The 19,089-nt window shown below is 37.2% G+C and overlaps 1 protein-coding gene across 1 annotated transcript in view; it reads left to right on the forward strand.

Annotated features, from left to right (window-relative positions):
• Window positions 1–19,089, forward strand: part of MLLT3 (MLLT3 super elongation complex subunit) — a 209,046-nt gene that overhangs the window by 58,959 nt on the left and 130,998 nt on the right. The gene's annotated exons all lie outside the window — the stretch shown is intronic.

Raw genomic sequence — 19,089 nt, forward strand, 5'->3', positions numbered from 1 at the left:
TGTCATCTTTAAAAAACGATAGAAGTTTTGAGCATAGGCCCTGGTTACTCGGAGCAGGCAATTTTAGGCTTAAGAAATAGTCCGTCAGCTTTTTGGAAAATGCTGATGCTCTTCCAGTACCTTGTAAGGTAGGAACTAGATTGCTCAAGATGCTCAACTAACAGATTATATGAGTTTGTAGATTGTTTACGCATGAAAATTGAGAGTTAGATATGGGTGGAAAACTTGACCTGGATTCAGCTTGTCCGCTTCCCTCTTAAAAGATCAGTTAGCTGCTAAAGTGATGTTTTAAGGAACAGTATTTTTTGCCAAAAGTAGACATTGTCTTTAAAATGTACTGCTCACTCTAGCATTAAGCTAGGACCTACTTATTGAAGATTTTAGGGTTGCCTTACATTCTTGCTACCGCCAATTGAATAGTTAAGTGTTGATTTGGAACAAAGAGAATTCATTTTATGTGTTTGAGAAGGATTCATTTTTAAGTGATATTCGCCCCCCTCCTTTCTCAAATAGCAAGTGATTAACTACTAGTTTAATTTTCAATTAATCAAATTAGGTTTCTACTGGTAGATTTTGATTACATGCAGTTCTAACAGCTTCCAGATACACTTCTCTTTCCCATATGTTTACCATATGCTGAGTAAAACCAATGTAGAATAAATTAGTGTAAAAGTAAGAACACTTAGTTCTTTTGTAGAGTTCATCTTGAATGACAGAAGACAGCTCGGAATCATTTTAGCTATGAGGCACCTTTTGAAAAGTGATATGGAAAAATAACCCATTTGTGTGTGCCAGTGTCTGTTTTCATAAATGTAAATTTGAAAGTTCATTAAAATTTTGGCATGTGATATGGAATGCATAATAACTGGATGTGATTCAAAGCCAGAAATCTGTATCCTTATACCAACAACATGTTTCACTGAAGACTGGCTTTGTGTGGTTGTTTAATATTTAAAAGGTAAAAAAAAAAAAGTAGTATTTACTCAATGGTTATGGCTGTGGAGACTGTGTTGAGGATGGAGAGGCTGCCGAGGCCGGGAGAGCCAGCAGGCTGACCAGTGGCCCCAGGATGCCCACCGGCCTCTTGTTCTGGGTAAGCAGGGTAGATGACTCTGGAGCACTGACCCCTGTCAGTGACCACTGTCCCTTGTTTTTCAGAGTTGACAAAACAGAAATGCATGTTTTCCTTGCTGTGTTTGGGAATGTGAAGATGGACCGTGAAGGACTTTCTGCTCACATAAAAAGAGCTGAAAAGTGGCCGGGGTGAGTCCGGCAGAGGGGATATCTAGTGCTAGTAGCTAATACGAACAGTTAGTGCTTGGAGGTAGTCTAATGTTACGTGCCAGGGCTCCTGCTAACCCATAATAGAAGCCTTCCAAAGTGAGGATAGAGAGGCAAAGAGGGAGAGAAAAAACCCACCTGCTGATGGTGCGAACAAGCCCGTTTCTTGTCTATAAGAAGTGAAGCGCCTGCTACTCTGGTCCTTTTAGACATCTTCAGGTGAGGCGTGGGAAGCAGTGCTGCAGCTGAGGTAAGAGTGGGTGAGGAATTACTGCGACAGAAATGGTTTCCTTCCCTTCCCTTCCCTTCCCTTCCCTCCCCTCCCCTTCCCTCCCCTTCCCTCCCCTCCCCTCCCCTCCCCTCCTCTCCCCTCCCCTCCCCTTCCCTTCCCTACTGGGGGTCGCACCCAGGACCTGGTGCATGCTAAGTATGCGCTCTGCCACTAAGCTATTCCCCTCTCCGCAGGGCCTTTTTTTTTGTTTTAGAGCTTACAGGCTAACCTCTTCCAATTTTTTATCCTCTGCCAGTTGTTATTTTTGCTGTTACATATATGTACTTTGTATGGATTCCATTTTTATTCTGTTACTCCTCTTTTTGACTTTGTTTTTAAAGTTTCTTGTTCGCTGACATCTCAGGACCTCTGGTGTCTACCTTCCGATTTTGTCGTTTATCAGGCGTATAAGATGATCACCAGGATGAAAAGTTACCCTCCTCGAGTTTGTGATTATGTGCTTAGCTCATATTCTGTCACTTAGTGTGCCGTTTAGTGATGTTGTTCTTCAGTTAACCGAGCTTCCTGCAGAAAGTAAGTTTAAAATCACTGTCGTCTTGGTTTATTTCCTCTCTCAGCCTTTAATCTGTTTGGCTTTGACACATGCTTCTCACTGACTTCTGTAGGTGCTTGTTCTGACAGGCTGCTTTGATCCCCACCCCACCCCGCCCCCTCGCCCCAGCCCCTGTTCAAGGTATCAGTCACCAGATTGGCTGTTCTTATATCTGTTTTGTTCATTCCACCTGTGAGCCCTTTTTTCCTTTCACCTGAACTTAGTAGTTTTTCCTACTTCCATGCTCCCTTCCCACAAACCATTTTCCATATTGTGGCCAGTTTACCTTTCTGGAAATGTGGGTCTCCTCAAGTTTTTCTAGCCTCTTTAAAGTACCTGGTGGCTGTCTGTTGCCTATAGAATTCCACTCCTTACGATACCATGTAAGGAGCATCACAGACTGGTCCTTGCCTCCGTTTCTAGCCTCATGGTTGGTCACAAACAGCCAGGTACCTGTAGTATAATGAGAGAGAGAAGTTCACTTGTGGTTCCTTATCGAGCCATGCATTCTCTACACTCTGGGCTTCTTGCTTATGTTTTCTCTTTGCCTACCATGAGTGCCCTTCACTGTCTTCTTGTCAAATACTTCCCTACTTTTCCTTAAAGGTAATCTCTTTTGTGTATGGTTTTACCCAAGTCTCTTCGGCCTTTGGAAAGGTTTGCCTGTGGTAAAGCGGTATGGTGGTTGTTGGTAAATGTGCCTTCCCGGTTAGATGCCTCACCATGTAAGAGGGAAGAGACCGTGCCTTCCTTATCTCTGTGACCCAGCACATGGCAGAAGGCCTGGCATGCGGTTGGTGTTCCATAAATATTTATTGTATGGAATTTAGTTTATTTTCCATTAAATTTTGTAGAGAAGGAGGGAATCTTAAAATAAATGAGGTGCCTAAAACTGGTATATTTGAATGAAGATTTGTGATTTATCATGACTTATGGAAGTAGAAAGGGAAATATGACAGTTCCTTGGCACTTAGAGTAGTGGATAGATATCATGAACCATAATTGGTGAATTATCCAAAAAACATTGACATTTGGCTAAAGAAAGTGTTGTGTGTGTGTGTGTGTGTGTGTGTGTGTGTGTGTGTGTTTTACAATGAGAGATTAACTTCAAGCCAATGAAAGAATGATTTGAAACTGATTATAAACAGTTCTTAATAATTATTGGTAGGGCTAGGGTGGAACTTAGGTTTCTGGCCTTCATCATAAGGAGAAGGTTGGAGTGGAAGGAGTTGGTAATCACAGAGTTAAGAGATTGCCACCAGTTTCTCTGTATGACTTTGGCTAAAGAATTTTTCTGAGTCCACTTTTTATAACACAGGACACTTGGAGGACCTACATCCCTAGTGTATGCTAGACTGTAGGAGTCAAGATGGAAAACAGTATTGGCAGCAACATGAATGGGAAAAAAAAAAAACTGAGCCCTAAGATTTTGGTACATACCTTGACCTGGCCTTTAATGTGAATGGAGCATTTCACCGTTCCCATAGCCCCAGGGAGACATAGGGTATGTTCTGGGGCAAATTGTATTTTCCAAAGATTGCCACAACATTATCTCCCATCTGACGTGTTCTTCTTACAATTTCATTCTGACACTTCTGTCAAGAGGTAGGGTCAATGTCTCTTCCCTCCGAAGCTAAGTGGGCTTTTGTGACTGTTTCAGCCGACAGAGCACTGCAGAAATGATGCTACGTGATTTCTGAACTTAGATCATAAAAGGCAATGCAGCTTTCTCTTTGTTTGTTGGAAAGCAAGGCTCAATTGTGAAACCTGCAGCCACTGTGTGAGCAGTCCACTTGTCCTGAGGCCATCCTGTTGTGAGGCGACACCACAGGGAAAGGCCCTCAGCCTCCCCGGACCCCTGCTGCTTCAGCTCCAGCCACCTGACTGCAGCCAAGTGAGAAACTCTGAGCCAGAACTGCCCAGGCATATCTTCCTGAAGTTTTGACTGAAAGATAGTAAACTGGCTATTGTTTTAAACTAAGTTTAGGGTGATTTATTACACAAAAATTAGTAATTAGAACACGTTTCTTTGAAGAAGCTTGTTTTATTTTCTTCTAGGTGGTACTGAAGGAAGACAGGACTGGATTAGAAGTATGTCCTAGTGCAGACAGAGAGTTGTCACTACACTAACCCTGTTCCCCCAAACTTTCATACCTTAGTTGGGGGAAGATAAAAGGGAAGAGATAAAAGAGACCATCATGCAACAATTTTTTTCCCTCTTCATGTGTCTTTACCTAATAGTTGGTTCAGAGGGGCTAGCCCAGGGTACATGCTTAAAGTAAACTGACTGTATTGCAAGAAACCCGTACTGTTTGGGGAAGTAAGACCATGGGCAAGAAATTCTGCAAATGAGCTTGCGGTTGTCTCTATGGGAACAGTGAATGAGGCAAAAACAGACTGTTGTCAAGAAGGCTAGAACTTATGTTGAATAATTTATCCTTCAGTGTGCTTTTTTAATATTAAAATCTGAGTGCCTGCTATGCATTGAATTATGTACCCCCTCAAAACATACGATGAGAGTCTAACCCCCGTACCTGTGAATGTGACCTTATTTGGAAATAGGGTCTTTTGCAGATGTAATCAAGTTAAGATATGATCTAGTGGACTAGTGTGGTCCCTAAGTCCAATGACTGATGTCTTTATTAGGAGGAAATGTGATGATACAGACACCCAGAGAAGAATGCTCTGAGAAGACAGACACAGGTTGGAGTTAGGCTGCCATAGCTAAGGAATTCCAAAGATTGCCAGCAACCACCAGAAGCTAGAAGAGTCGAGGAGGGGTTCTTCCCTAGAGCTTTCAGAGGGAGCACTACCCTGCTGACACCTTGATCACCTTGATTTCAGACTTCTGGTTTAAGAGATTAAGTGTCTGTTGTTTTAAGCCACCCAGTTTATAGTACTTTGTTACAGCAGTTCTTGTGCCTAAAGTAGTGAATATGAAGAAATTTTTCCTTTCAAAAGTTACGAAAATGAAAAGGTAAGCCCCAGACTAGGAGGAAATATTTGCTAAACATGTGTCTGACAAAATGTCTTAAGTCTAGAATATTTAAAGAATTTATGATTCAGTAATAACAAGACAACCAAATTAAAAAGAAATTGGTAAAGTATTTGAACAGATACTTTACCAGAGGATATAGATGGATGTCAAATAAGCACATGAAATGATGCTTGGTATCATGCATCATTAGGAAAATGCAAATTAAAACTACCGTGAGATGTCATTACACTATCACTAGGATGGCTAAAATGAAAAAGACTGATGATACCAACTGCTGATGAGGTTGCAGAGCACCTGGAACTCTCATACATTGCTGATCCATGCTTAGAGTGGTATAATCATTTTGGAAAACAGTTTTTCAGTGTCTTAAAACATTAAGCATACGCCTATCTGGTTGCTTTTGTCATAGGTATTTACCCAAGAGACTTGAAAGCAAGTGTTCATGCAAAGACGTTTACACCAATGTTCATAAGAGCTTTAATTGTAATAACCTCAAACTGGGAGCAACTCAAATGTCTACCAGTAAGTGAATGGGTAAATACATTGTGGTATATCCACAGTACAAAGCAATAAAAAAACAACCAACTATTGATACACATAACAACATGAATGACTCTCAGTATAATTAAATAATTATATTGCATGAAAGAAGCCAGGACCCCTTCCCAAGAAAGAGTATATATTGTATGGTTCCATACACACACACACACACACACACATATAAATGTATACATATGTGTATGTGTATATATATATATATATATAAAATCCTGGAAAATGCAATGTAATTATTATAGTGACAGAGTGTAGATCACTGGTTGCCTAGAGATGGGAGGTTGGGGAGGGCAGGGAGGGGAAAGGATTTTAAAGAGAGGTGAGAAAGCTTTTAGGGTTGATGGATGTGATCATTATCTTTATTGTGATGATAGTTTCCTAAGTGTATATTTATGTTATAACATATCAAATTATGCATTTTAAACATGTGATTTCTTACATGTCAGTTATGTCTCAATAAAGCTAGAACAAAAAGAAAAAAATTACGTGGGAAAAATGGAGGGTTAAGTGGGGAGCTTAAATCCCAGGCCCTATCCTACCACCTGTCAGCTGAGCATCAGCAAGTAGAGTTTGTTTGGCCATTTACTGTTGAATACACCAAGTCTTTAACAACAAGAGATCATTAAATCTAGAGCCAACAAGTAAACCAAGCCTTGGGGTTTAATCATGGAAGAAGACTACGATTGATCATGGAGTAAGCAATTTATTATAGAAATTAAACCTTAAACATTTATGGTAGGAGCTTGGGAAGTGAAGGCCCAGGAGGCAAATTGGAGCATCAGTGGAGCCCGCAGTTAGTCAGTCTGAGAAGCCAAGCCTAAGACAAGGGTCACGTGGGAGGGTCTGTAGAAGGCTGTGCCTCCATGTCGTTACCACCGCTATGGGTCTGTTGGTGGACCTGGAGTTGCTGTTGACCTGCAGGGCCAGCTTGGGAAATTGGAGCGGTATCTGAGAAGAGCGAAAATAAGCTTGGATCCACCCACGTAGCCATGTCTGGTCACTCTACTAACTATGACAACCTTCAGAGAGGAATGGCTTCCAAATCCATGCAGATCCTTTCTTCCAAGTCTGTGCAAATTCTGCTTTTGGTCAACTTTAACCTGAAGCTATACAGAGAAGAAGATTCCAAGAAATGTAGTTTCTGCTTAATGAAGTTGACATAGCACAAATCATCACAACTTGCTCGTTAATGAGGTTGGTTGGTAATTGTAGTACTGACTATGCACCTAAGCTTCCTTGTTCACGTGTGATGAGACAATTATGCTAAACAAACACAGGATATCTTTGAGAGTGATCTAATTGGGACAGAATGGAGTGAGAATTAGTCCAGGCATGGGGACTAAGGGTAGATCTTTTCAGAATCAAGGCTGATTACAATGTAAACAATGGGGAGACTCTGCATCCCCGCTTACAAGGAAGGTGTTTATAGCAACATAAACACCTTTTCAACGCAGTTAACATAAACAGTTTCTCAAGGAAACATTCTCTGGCATTCAGGAAATGTTTCTTTCTTTACAAACAAAAAAGTGTGTTTTTCTAAAGATTCAATTTACTTAAGGGCTCTGTTTAGAACAAGGCTATGATTGTAGAGGGATAAAGTTATTCCCAGAGCACTTTTGTGGTAGGCTGTAGTTGAAGTCCTTATAGAAACATCTTGTTTAAAAATCTGTAGACGGAACACGGGTCAATACAGGTGTACCATGTTACATATTGGATACACTTGTGGAAAGTTATATAAATTATACTTTTGTGTTATGAATTCCCAGCAGCCTACAATTTGATATTTTCTTATGAAAGCTCTTCTTGAAAGTGTGAGGACCCTTTGTTACAGGGACCTACTGTGAGACCAGGGACTATGACAGAGGCTATATATTAGCCTCAAACATGCATACGTAATTCATTGTAAGGTGAATTAAACTGGTTCCTAAAATTGGTCGATTCTGATTTATCTATTAAGCTTCCTTAAAGCATTTTTAACTTGGAACAATTAAAAATAGATTTCATCCACAAGACCCATTCTGGGTTTGAAAAGGAGAGGAAATGTTTTAGCAAGAATGCTTTCTTAATAGAGAATGGAGAACAGATGTACCTATTTTCAGCATGTTATTAAAAAATATCTAGTTCTGGTAGAGCAGCAACAGTCCTGTTAATAGGCACAAAGCATCAGTCGCTTGCATGTTATTTATCTTTGCGAAAGACCTGATTTAATTAAAAGATTTACCAACAGTCTCTCGGAATGATTTATTCATTGCCGACTGTAGATTTTCTGCAGCTTTCCACAACAACTTAGAATGTGCAAGCAAGAGACAGTTTATCATGCTGCTCCCTTGTACCTTAACCTCCAGACGAGTGCTTCTCACACTTTAATGTGCAGACCGATGACCTGGGTATTTTGGTAAATGCAGATTGTGATTCAGTAGTCTGGAGCAGGGTCTCAGATTTTTAGTTTTGACAAGTTCCTAGGTGATGTTGATGTCACTGATTTGGGGACCACACTCTGGAAAGCGAGGGAGTAGGCATGTTTGAGGGTAATTTTTGGTGTGGTTGACCATAGTATTCAACATTTTACAGCAAATATAGTGGTTACAAAGAAAATGATTGTTTTTATGTATACCCAGTTTTTGTCTTGAGGACAAAAAGAGAGTGGTGGATGATTCCCTTTAATTAAATAGTTTGCTGATAGTTTGGTAGGAATAAAGTACAGGAATTTCCCATTTCAACTAGCTATAAAGATGTTACATTTTAAAATTTATGAAAGTGGGCCAGTTTAAAAACCAACCTCTCATTGAGATGCAGATTACCATGGGAGGGAAAAAAATCATTTTGTACACATGTAGAGTACAACTGTGGGCTTACTTCTTTCCCCTGGAAGGATCCCTTTGGTATATATAAAACTAACAAAATACTTTTATCTTTGAGTGTCAACATATGTAAAATTAAATGAGTTTTTGTGGGCATTAAACTCAGGTCTAACTTGGCTGTTAATGAGAAACAGTTCAATATTGAAAAAAACTGTTCATGATGGGGAAACTTAACTTGTTTGAAGAATGAAAATGGGAAACTAATTTGAAAATGCTTTTTAACTGTCTTTTTTTTTTTTTTTTTTACCTTTTAAGATAGGCAGCCTGAAAATGTTGGTAAAATTGCACCGAGTACTATTCAAATGTATTGGTTTTGAAGATGTTCAGAGAGAACTTTAGGCAGTTGTATTTACCTGGGAAACATCATTGAAATGTGAGTTTGGGGTTAAGAAAAAAAAATCTGGAGAGAGATAAGATCAAATCCTTCAAGAAATTATTTGCTTATTTCTTAAAATAACCTAGTTTTTCTTAATTTTAGGTTGAACTTTTATAGGATAATTGAAGATTGAAAATGAAAGAGAGCAGAGTATATAGCTCAGTGGTAGATCACATGCTGAACATGCACAAGTTCCTGGCTTCAGTCCCCTTTATCTCCATTAAAAACAAACAAACAAACAAACAAACAAATAAATAAATAAATATCTAATTACCTCCCCCCTGCTTAAAAAGAAATTAAAAACAAAAAACAAAAAAGAGCAAATGAACATCTTTAAAGCCTTCCAGATTAGTACATACATTTGATTTTCCCTGGTGAGTGGGAAAAGGTGTATCTGCAGGTGATGTGATGGATCATAGAAGTCATTCAGCAGCAGTGTTCCTTAGTTCCTTAGGATCCTAGCACATGTGGGAAAAAGAATTCCCAGGGATCCTGGAAGTCAAATTGTGTTTATCTGCTGAAATGATCATTGTTAGCCAAATTATTTTTAACTATGATACTTTAATAGTCTTCAGATAATAAATAAACGCTTTTCCAAGTGTGTCTTCCAAAAGATAGAGGCTGTTAGTTTCTATCTGAAATTTTTTTCGTCTGTGTTTCAGATGCTTGAATGTGTTGGAAGTGTGCCTTCTGGAAAAGTAAGCAAGGAGGTGTTGCTCCGTGGGGACTAAGTGTTAAATGATGGCTGCGTACTTTAAAATATGAGCAGAAGGAATATCACTGTGGTGTTACAGATAAAAAAATTATACATGTACAGTGTATACCGTTTGGGAAAAAATAGTTAAAAAAATACTGAGTTTACTTTCTAATATTCTTTCTACATAGTTTAAAAAAACTAATTGTTATTTTCTTCACACTTCCTGTAACATAAGCTGTTTCCCATTTGATTGCACATTTTTGAGGGGTGAGTGTGATTTTTTATGGCTGCATATGATTCCATTTATAAAAGGAGTACTGCTTAGGTAGCCATTCCTTCTTATCTGACATTTAAGTAGATTTGTATGTTTTTCCAAGATGAATAATACTGCAGTGAACACCTGTGTATGATGCTATTCTTTGATCAGAATTTTCTCCTTAGTTCAGATTTCCAGAACTGAAATTCATATTCTTATAGGAAACCTTTCCTTAAAAGCTGGTCTGTGAAGTTGAGGGACTGTTTACAAAGAAATACTAACCCTTCCTGAGTGTTAAAAGATAAGAATGTTATGACAAGGTGTTAAAAGCTAAGCTGGGCTTGGACAGGTCAGATTAACCTGGTTCTATTCATGACGCCTATTTTTAACATGTTGAAATGGGGAAAAAAATAAGGCTAGAAACTAGTCCTTTGATAAGTTTTGTTAGGTAGGATATTTTCTAAAGAAATGAGTTGTTTACATGGCAAATACCTTAAAATATTTTGCTAATAAATAGGAGTACGAGGGCACCTGAAGATAACGTTTCTAATAATAACAAGCTTGTAATGTTTAACTCCTAACCCTTTGAACTTTAGGGCCAACGTATTGAGGTAGTTATGATTCACTAATCAAACAGAAAAAAAAAAATTGGAGACGAGAATAATACCTGTAGCAGAAAAAAAAAAAAAGAAAGAAAGAAACCAGCTCACAACTCAGACTATTAAGTGATTTGTAATATTCATTCTTAGCCAGTTTTTTAGAGGTAATACAATCAGTTGGATAGGTAGGTCATGAATCCATCCTAGTTACTCCCTAAAGTTAAAAACAACCTCCCACTTCTGATTAGCCAGCAGCATTTTAGTTGCTCTATGCTTTTCTACAGTAGATTTATAGTCAGAACAAAAGGTTTCCAAGATCAGATCTAAGCTATATTTTCTGTGTCTGTTTTACCCAGGTCCTCAGTTCGGAAATTTTAGTTTTTAGGTGGATTTAAATTTTTCTGGATTGTAATTATTTTGTGCTCTTCTGTATAGTTAAAATGTCCATCAGGAATATTTTTTCTATTAATTCCAAGGCAATAATGTCTATATATATATAGATAGTAATGAAGTACTATTTTCATAATTTTATTTTATGTTTGTGACTACATTTTGAAGAAATCATATCACTTGTTCAGTTAATTTTTTAACTGTATAACACTTGGTATATATAGGAGACTACATAATGTGTAAGTTACAAGGCAAAATAATAAAATGAACATCCATGAAGCTACCATATCCAGCTTAAGAACTAGAATATGACCAGGTTAACTCTGAGCTCCTTTTCTAGCCTGTTCAGCTTGGCAGAGTATACAGGTTAAAAAGATCTTGGTGCCTGCTTCTCTAAATTACATTAGTATGCAACTAGCCTTTTAAAAAATTCTGAACAGATATGTGCAATTTACATTAGGAGCACCTGCAAATTAATGATGGATGTCAATGCATATACATAATTAATTGTAACAAAGACATTTAAAAATAGGACATTAGCATTGAAAATGTTAACTGTGGCTAGATGTATAATTTTTCTTATATATTTCTTAGACTAGAAATTGTTTTTCTTTTTTTTCTAAATAGGCTGTTTAAAAAATCTTTCATTTCTGAACCTGAAAACAACATGAGTACATTATACATACATAAAAGACCAAATAGGTGTTCATTTAACAACGTAAATTCACATTACCTGTTGGGAATCCAAGGTTGGTTTATTTGAGAGGAAACGTTTTATCCCATCAGCCAAGGACCTTTTGTGTTCCCAGATCTTTGCCCCGCACTCTGGGAATCGAGACTTGAAAGTTCAAAGTCTAGTAAGAAAACATCATCACTGGGAAAAGTGCTATTGATGCATAAAATTCAAGGTATATATGTGCTTATTTAAAGGTTTTCTCCACATTTCCTTTTGAAATATTTGTACTTTGGTTAGTTTCTTTTTTGGAGTGTAACAGTTGTTGATTTATGAATTGATTTTTGAGTGACCCTCAAAGAACTGAAAACCAAATTCTTTTTAAAAACTTTATTGCCTTTACCAGCAGCACTTTGAGGATTAGTAAATAAATTTCATTCATCTCATTCATATAGCCATTTGCAGGTGACTGTGTCTGTTAGCCTTTCTCACAAATTAAATATTAAATTTCATTTTTGGCTTGTATTTTCCCCCCTGATTTTCTTTCTGTATTATCATTGCCATTATCTGGAATTTTCTACTTTCTTGAGAAGGAGTGTGAGCATCTGAATAGTATGATACTCATCATGCTGGTCCTCCTTTTTCTTTTTCTTCAAAAAGTCTCTCATTTGGCTCTTCTAATCACTTTAACTTTTCTCTCCTTATACTACTGTATTTAAAATAGATTTATGGAGTAAGAGTAAGCAGAAAACTGAATTTATATTAGATTTAACCTGTTATTGACTTAATATCTATCTTGATTTTTCAAGGTATAAGAGGAAGTATGTAGTTACATAGATTTGACTTTATTTTTAGCAATGTAGTCCTTTCTGTCAGGTTGACTGTATACATTGTGGCCTGAAGACATTAACTATTTTGTTTAAGGTTTCTTCTTACTTTTTGACCTTTAAAAAGAAGTCACTTGTTGAGTGAAATCTTGTAATCTTTAAGTTGAATTTTTGATCTCATGTTATATATAAGTGTTACGAGTCAATTAGTTTTCTTGAATATATGTAAACCCACTCTGGTCATGAGTAATTCCTGTTCATAAACAGGTCATTTAACACCTCTGTTTTCAGTTTCCTCATCTGTAAAACAGAAGGTGATAACTTTTCAGGGTTGTTGGGAGAATTAAATGAGTTGTTACATCTAAGCATTTCCGCGTTAAGTGCTTACATTAGTTTTCTATTGCTGCCATAAGTTAACACAAATTTAGCTGCTTAAAACAACACAAATTAATTATCTCATGGTTCTGTAGGTCAGAAGCTGGGATTGGCTCACCTAGTTTGTCTGCTTTAGGTTTCATGAGCCTGAAATCTGGGTGTTGATCAGCTGGCCTGTTACTGGAAAGCTCAGGGAAGAATTTGCCCCCAGCCTAACTCAACTTGTCTGCAGAATTCTGTTCCTTGTGGTTGTAGGACTGAGGTCTCTGTTTCTTTGTGAACTCTCAGCTGGGACAGCCCTTAGCTCCTAGAAGCTTCTCTCCAGGTCTTGCTCATGGACCCCTATGTTTCAGAGCCAGCAAGGGCATGATAGATCCTCCTCATGCTGGGAAATCTCTTTGACTTCTCCTTCTACTGCATCTCTCCTTGTCCTCTTGTACCACATCCTTCTGATTACAGCTGGAGAAATTCCCTGCTTAACTGTCTTACGTGATTAGCTTGGGACCATCTGGGTAATACAGGATAATCTCCATAGCCTTGGTCAGTTGATTAATATCCTTAATTACAACTGCAGAATCTCTTCACAGCAGTATCTAGATTAGTATTTCATTGAATAACCAGAGGACAGGAATCCTGAGGGACAGCTTTGGAATTCTGCCTATCATGGTGCTCAAAAATGAAAGTGAGGAGTAGTGTTGGAGGTGACCGACGGTGACAAAAGAAGTCATATCTTCACCTGAGGAACACAGAGACAATTGTAAATTCCTTGTAGGTAGGCATTCTTTCTTTTTTATATCCTTAGGACCCTAGAGTTTGTCATATATTTAAATGCCTGCCAATGGCTGATAGCTTGAATATAATTTCTCTTGTGATTTTACTCATTTTCTTTCTCTGAATCAGTAAAAGTAGTGTGAAAGTTTTGTTTAATATCTCTGGTACCTCCCTGGAAAGATTAATCATGACATTTAGTTTCCCCTCACCCTTTTTCCCACTTTTGATTTTCATCAAGTCACAAAGATAAAATAGCTTGTCCTTGTACAGGAAACTGCCACGACTGACCTTCTGTCATTGGAGCACAAATTTGCATTTCTTGGCCTTGTGCTTTTTGAGGAGTTGTTGGTCTTTTATGTGCTCTTAGCCATGTCTTTGTAACTTGTATTTGAAGATGGTTTGAAAGTACAGCACATTGTTGATAGTTGAGTGTAAAGTTGACCGCCTGCCCCAGCGGAAGGGGGCACCCGATTGCCCTGTTAAAGGTGGCATCCTTAACTACTGAACCTATGGCTACACACACCGATATGCCCTGTTCCTCTTACCATTATTGGATGCTTTCCTGATGAACAAATCTAAGTCTTCGTTTAATGATTTTGTTAGACTTATTGGAGAGCTGCCAAGAAGGAAGGGTATAGATCTTTACCTTTAAGATGCCAAGATCTTTGGAAAGGGGTTAAGCCTTCTAACGACAGTGTTTATAGGGCACTTACATAGACCTTTCTCAGTAGATACTAAAACCTATTTGTCTCAGGGACCCTACTCGTTAAAATTAAGAAAAATTATTTTCTTATACTCTTTTCACTAAGTTGGCTCACTCAGCCCTCCACCTCCTACAACCTCTACCCCCATAATCCTTTGTTAGGCCAAGAGAAATGAGGAGTTTAATGTACTTTTGTGGAATAGTATTTACTTTGTTACTTTCATTCCTGAATGATGTCTTGTAATCTTTCTTGTTTTTTTTTTTTTTGACACTTAGATATTGTCTATCCTCCCCATCTAGAAAAATACATAACATAAAAGAACTCCTTTGTACCAAAAAGTTTAAACATCTTTTGCTAAAGTACCTTGCTTACCTTCCTCCCTTTCAATTTCATCACAAGGGCTGGCTGGACGTTTATATGGCTAGTTCGTTCAAAAACGCCTTTCTGTCTAAATCTAAGATCAACAGTGTCCATTCACTGTTTCTTTGATCTTTCTGTATGTTTTGCAGACTCATCTGACCATCCAGTTTCTCTTATGGAAAACTGGGCATTTACTCCTTTACTTCAAGTACTTTTAAACTGATTTTGAGCCTTTTTTTTTTAAACCAAATTTCCTTTCAGGAGAATAAATCTTTTAGAAGCTCTTTGAAAGAATCAGATTCTCTGTATTGCTTTTTCTTTACTGTTTTTGAAAAGCTATCATGTTATCAGAATAAGTTAAAAGTATATTTGTTAAATTTGTTGAGGAAGTTGTCATTTTTTCTGAGGTCATTAGTTTATAGTCAGGGAAGTGATTAGCACTTTTTAGCTAAGTCTTCTAAAGTAGTAACAACTTTTCAGTCTTTCTCTATTGTGGTACATCGTTCAGCTTGTCTTACGAGTCACTGGTTTGATTGCTAAATTTTAAAAAACTTTGGCAAAATAGGCATAACATAAAATTTACGACTTTCACCATTTTAAAGTGTACAGTTCTGTGGCATTAAGTCCATTTGCATCGTTCACCTGTTACTGGTAACTCTCCATCTCCAGAACTTTTTCATCATCCTAAATTGAACATCTGTACCCATTAATCACGAACTCCCCATGCCCTCCTTCCCACTTCTCTTGGCAACCACCATTCTACTTTCTTTCACGATGAATTTGACTTAATTGATTTGTTTTTGCAATGTTCACCCTAAAAAGCATTTATCCTTCAAGGCCTGAGTTGGTGGGGGCGGGGGCAGGCTGGGGATAGGGAGGAAGGCTTGAGTACATGTGTCAGATTTAAGTTACTGCCTAAGGAATTAATAAGTAGCCTTTACTTGCCTCTTGTAGTTTGATTACTTTTCATCTGCAGGATTTGAACACTAAGAATATATGAATATAACTTGCCTTAAAAATAGACTGTCCTTGAAGGAAAAAAGTAAAGCTTTGAACTTGGAGTTATGCGTTTTACCAATATTCGTATCTTTCAAAAATATATATATATATATTTTCAGTTTGGCTCTTCTTCGGGTCATTTGACTTTCCATCTTGAATGGTTAATGTCTACTAGTATTTAATGATAGTAATTCCTTGTTTTCCAAGACAGTTAATGCCTTGATTTTTGACATAGATATGTCTCTTATGCCACAGGTTGTTTTGAAATTAGTTTAATAAGGGTGATATGTTCATAAATTATACTGTTTAGATTGTGGGTACTTTGCCTGATAACCAAATTATTAGTAGAGACTGACTGTTCTAGAATGAGGACAAATCATCCTTTTTCTCATTGAAGGGAAGTGGAAGTTTTACTGAATAGTACCAATTAGAGACTATAAAACAGTTTTCTGGTTTTGGGCATAGGAAAGCAAGGCTTGAATAGAAAACGGGTTAGGCTGTCTTCTGGGGAGTGGCTGTAAGCTTCTCTCCAAGTGCAGGATTATAGCTGCATTCGTTCCTTCATTTTGTAAACAACTGAATGATATGTTGAGCTTGAATAGAATTGCATTCCAGTGGCTAACGTCCTATGATTTTGCCAGGTAGCAGCAAGATTTTGGCCTTGAATAGTCAGAATTCCAGGTAAACAGAGACCATGGCTTCACAAGAAGCACTTTTACCCTTCTCTCCTCCTTACGCCTAGTAGACGAAGAAAGCAAATGAAAGATGAAATGAGGGACCTTTTTAGTATTAACTAGTTCTGTCTTGCAACCTTTCTGTACCAGCTTCAGAAACTTAATAGTCTCTCTGCCATGATTTCAGGTGATAAACATAGATGATTATGTATATAAATAATTTGTTTTTCACAGTCTTATTAAGTAATTCTGTTTTAGAATCTTGACACACAACAGTTGATAATCATGAATATACTTCTAAAACATTCTAGAAGTGGTTTTGTTGTTGCAAAATGCCATGGGTAGGTAAGTGGGTTTTTATTTCCTCACAGATTCCTCTCTACTGCAATTTTCTATTGATTAACAAGTGCTGATACAAAGATGGTGAAATTTACGTGCCTTGCCTTTGAGGAATAGACCAGCTGGTGGCAGCTCTTAGACATCTGTGGAGAAGACGGAGTGTCTGGGGCTGCAGGAGTGCTGTGGGAGCACCTCTGCCCAACAGTTTAAACTTTCATGAGCTGCCTTGAAGAATGGGTAGAAACATTTATTGCTATGTGTCTGATACCGAGTGGCGTTGTGTGTGACCATAACTTATTTTAAATTCTTTGCCAGCCTTTGGGAACAATTATCTTTTGCATTTTTTGATGCCAGCAGGGTGAATATCCTTTTATCTATTTAATAGCTGCTCATTGGAAAGATGGCAGTTAGTGTGCGTCCTCCTTTTCTCTCATTCATTGTCAAGACCACTTGATGTTAATGTTGGTCCATAGGGGATAGGATGTTTGTTGGAATTCTGTTAAAGTTATGGATTGACTTTTGGGAAATTAATCTTTTTCTAATAGTCCATCTTTCCAGTCTAAAATTATGCTATGTCTTTTAATTTGTTCAGGTCTTATTTTATAGCTTGTTCATTAAAGTTACTAACTTTATTTATAGGTAATCTGTGTTTCTTGAGTTCATTCAGTTTTTGTTCCTTTTTAAAATGGAACCCTTTGTTTTATTATATTTTGGAAGTAATTATCCTAGAAGGTAGTTATTGCTGCCATGGAGGAAAGTGACATATTATTGTATATTACCTTGTTTCTGGAAATCTTTTGATTCTAATACTTTTTCAATAGACTTTCTTTGTTTTTCTTTTTTTTTTTCTTCCAGTTTTATTGAGATATAATTGATATTCAGCCCTGTATACTTTTTTGGTGGGGGACATGGTAATTAGGTTTATTTATTCATTTATTTTCTTAATGGAGGTACTGGAGACTGAACCTAGGACCTCGTGCTTGCTAGGCACACACTCTACCACTGAGCTATTCCCTCCTCCCTGACTTTCTTTGCTTTTCTGAATAGACAGTAATCTTCTACAAGTAAATATGTATGGCTCTTGGGTTTTTTTTTTTTTTAAGTCTTGATTATATTCACTAGGATTTTCTAAGTAATTTTGAATTATGGTGGTATTAGTGGTCATTCTTGTTGAAGACATACAAGACTTCAGTGATAACATTTGGCAAACATAAAAAAGCAGAGCTCAGCACTTGAATATAACTGATGACAGAAATACACTTCAGGAAATGTACGACTTGAGCATAACTTGGCATGTGAGGGAAGTGTTACTTTATGGCCGAAAATAATATGATATATGCATGTGGATGCAGACATTCATTCTTATAATTTTATCATCATTTTTACAACTGATCACGAAGTGCTGTACATTTATAGTGCAAATTTTAGACCAAGTGGAATCTGTTTGCTCAGCCCTATTGCAATTAATGGCACTGATTTATTTATCATTTTAAAACCGTAAAAACCTATTCGTATTCCCCAATCCCACTCCCAGAGAGATCTCACTATTAAGTTTATTTTGTAGCATTCCAGTCTTTTCTGTATGTATTTAATCACTCCACACACACACACACACGAATACACTTACATACATACACATATGTTTGTGTGTTTGTGTTTACATGTCTTCTACAAAATGGGATAATTTAAAGCAGAAAGTGTGGTAACTTTTTAAAAACTTTGCAATAAAATATACATCTCTTCCTGTTTAATGTGATTTTAAATATCTTGGCTTAGTGTTCTCCACTGTATTATTCTGGTGGTAACATTTCATAGCTTTTTATGTTTATAGCATATGAGAAATAAACAATGTCTTTTTTGAAAATAAGGTAAATTGTTTAGATTTTCACACATACAGAAATCAATTATTCTAGGAGCCAGTTAGCTAAAAACTGCCTTAAAATCATTTGTGGGATTTATATTTCCCTAAGAGAATTTCACCAATTAAAAGAAATTTAAATACAACAGATATTTTATATATAAAATCAAACCATTAACCGAGTCTTGAATATGTTCTTGCTTTAAAAATCTGGTTAAGAAAAATAACTTTAGACTTTGCAGCAGGGAATATGTATAAGTTTGATTCATATTTTCAAAGACCTTTGCCACACTCCTTATCTTTTGAAAATATTTAACTACGTTCAAGATGTGGGTGCAATTATATAATTATTGTTCTCTGGGTCATAGTGTTCTTATGTTCACAGTTTGTTTTCAGTGTTTTATCAAATGTTTTGAATACTTTGGTTAAACACCATACTAGGCCCTGGTAATCCCAAGTAAAATAAAAGGAAAAAAAGAAAAAAGAATGATTCTTCTCACAGATTTTACAGGTTACAAAGGAGGACACAGAGAAGCAAATTTCAGGTTCAGTAAAATGAGGATAAGTATCTCATTTAGGATTCTGGAGGAGAAACTGGTTGTTTGGGGAGTTTGAAGAGGAAGAGGCCAGGAAAATCTTAATGGGGAGGGCAGGGAAGAAGAGCAGTTTGGG

The sequence above is a fragment of the Camelus ferus genome, chromosome 4 (assembly GCF_009834535.1).
Source record: "Camelus ferus isolate YT-003-E chromosome 4, BCGSAC_Cfer_1.0, whole genome shotgun sequence".
In the NCBI taxonomy this organism is placed as follows: Eukaryota; Metazoa; Chordata; class Mammalia; order Artiodactyla; family Camelidae; genus Camelus; species Camelus ferus.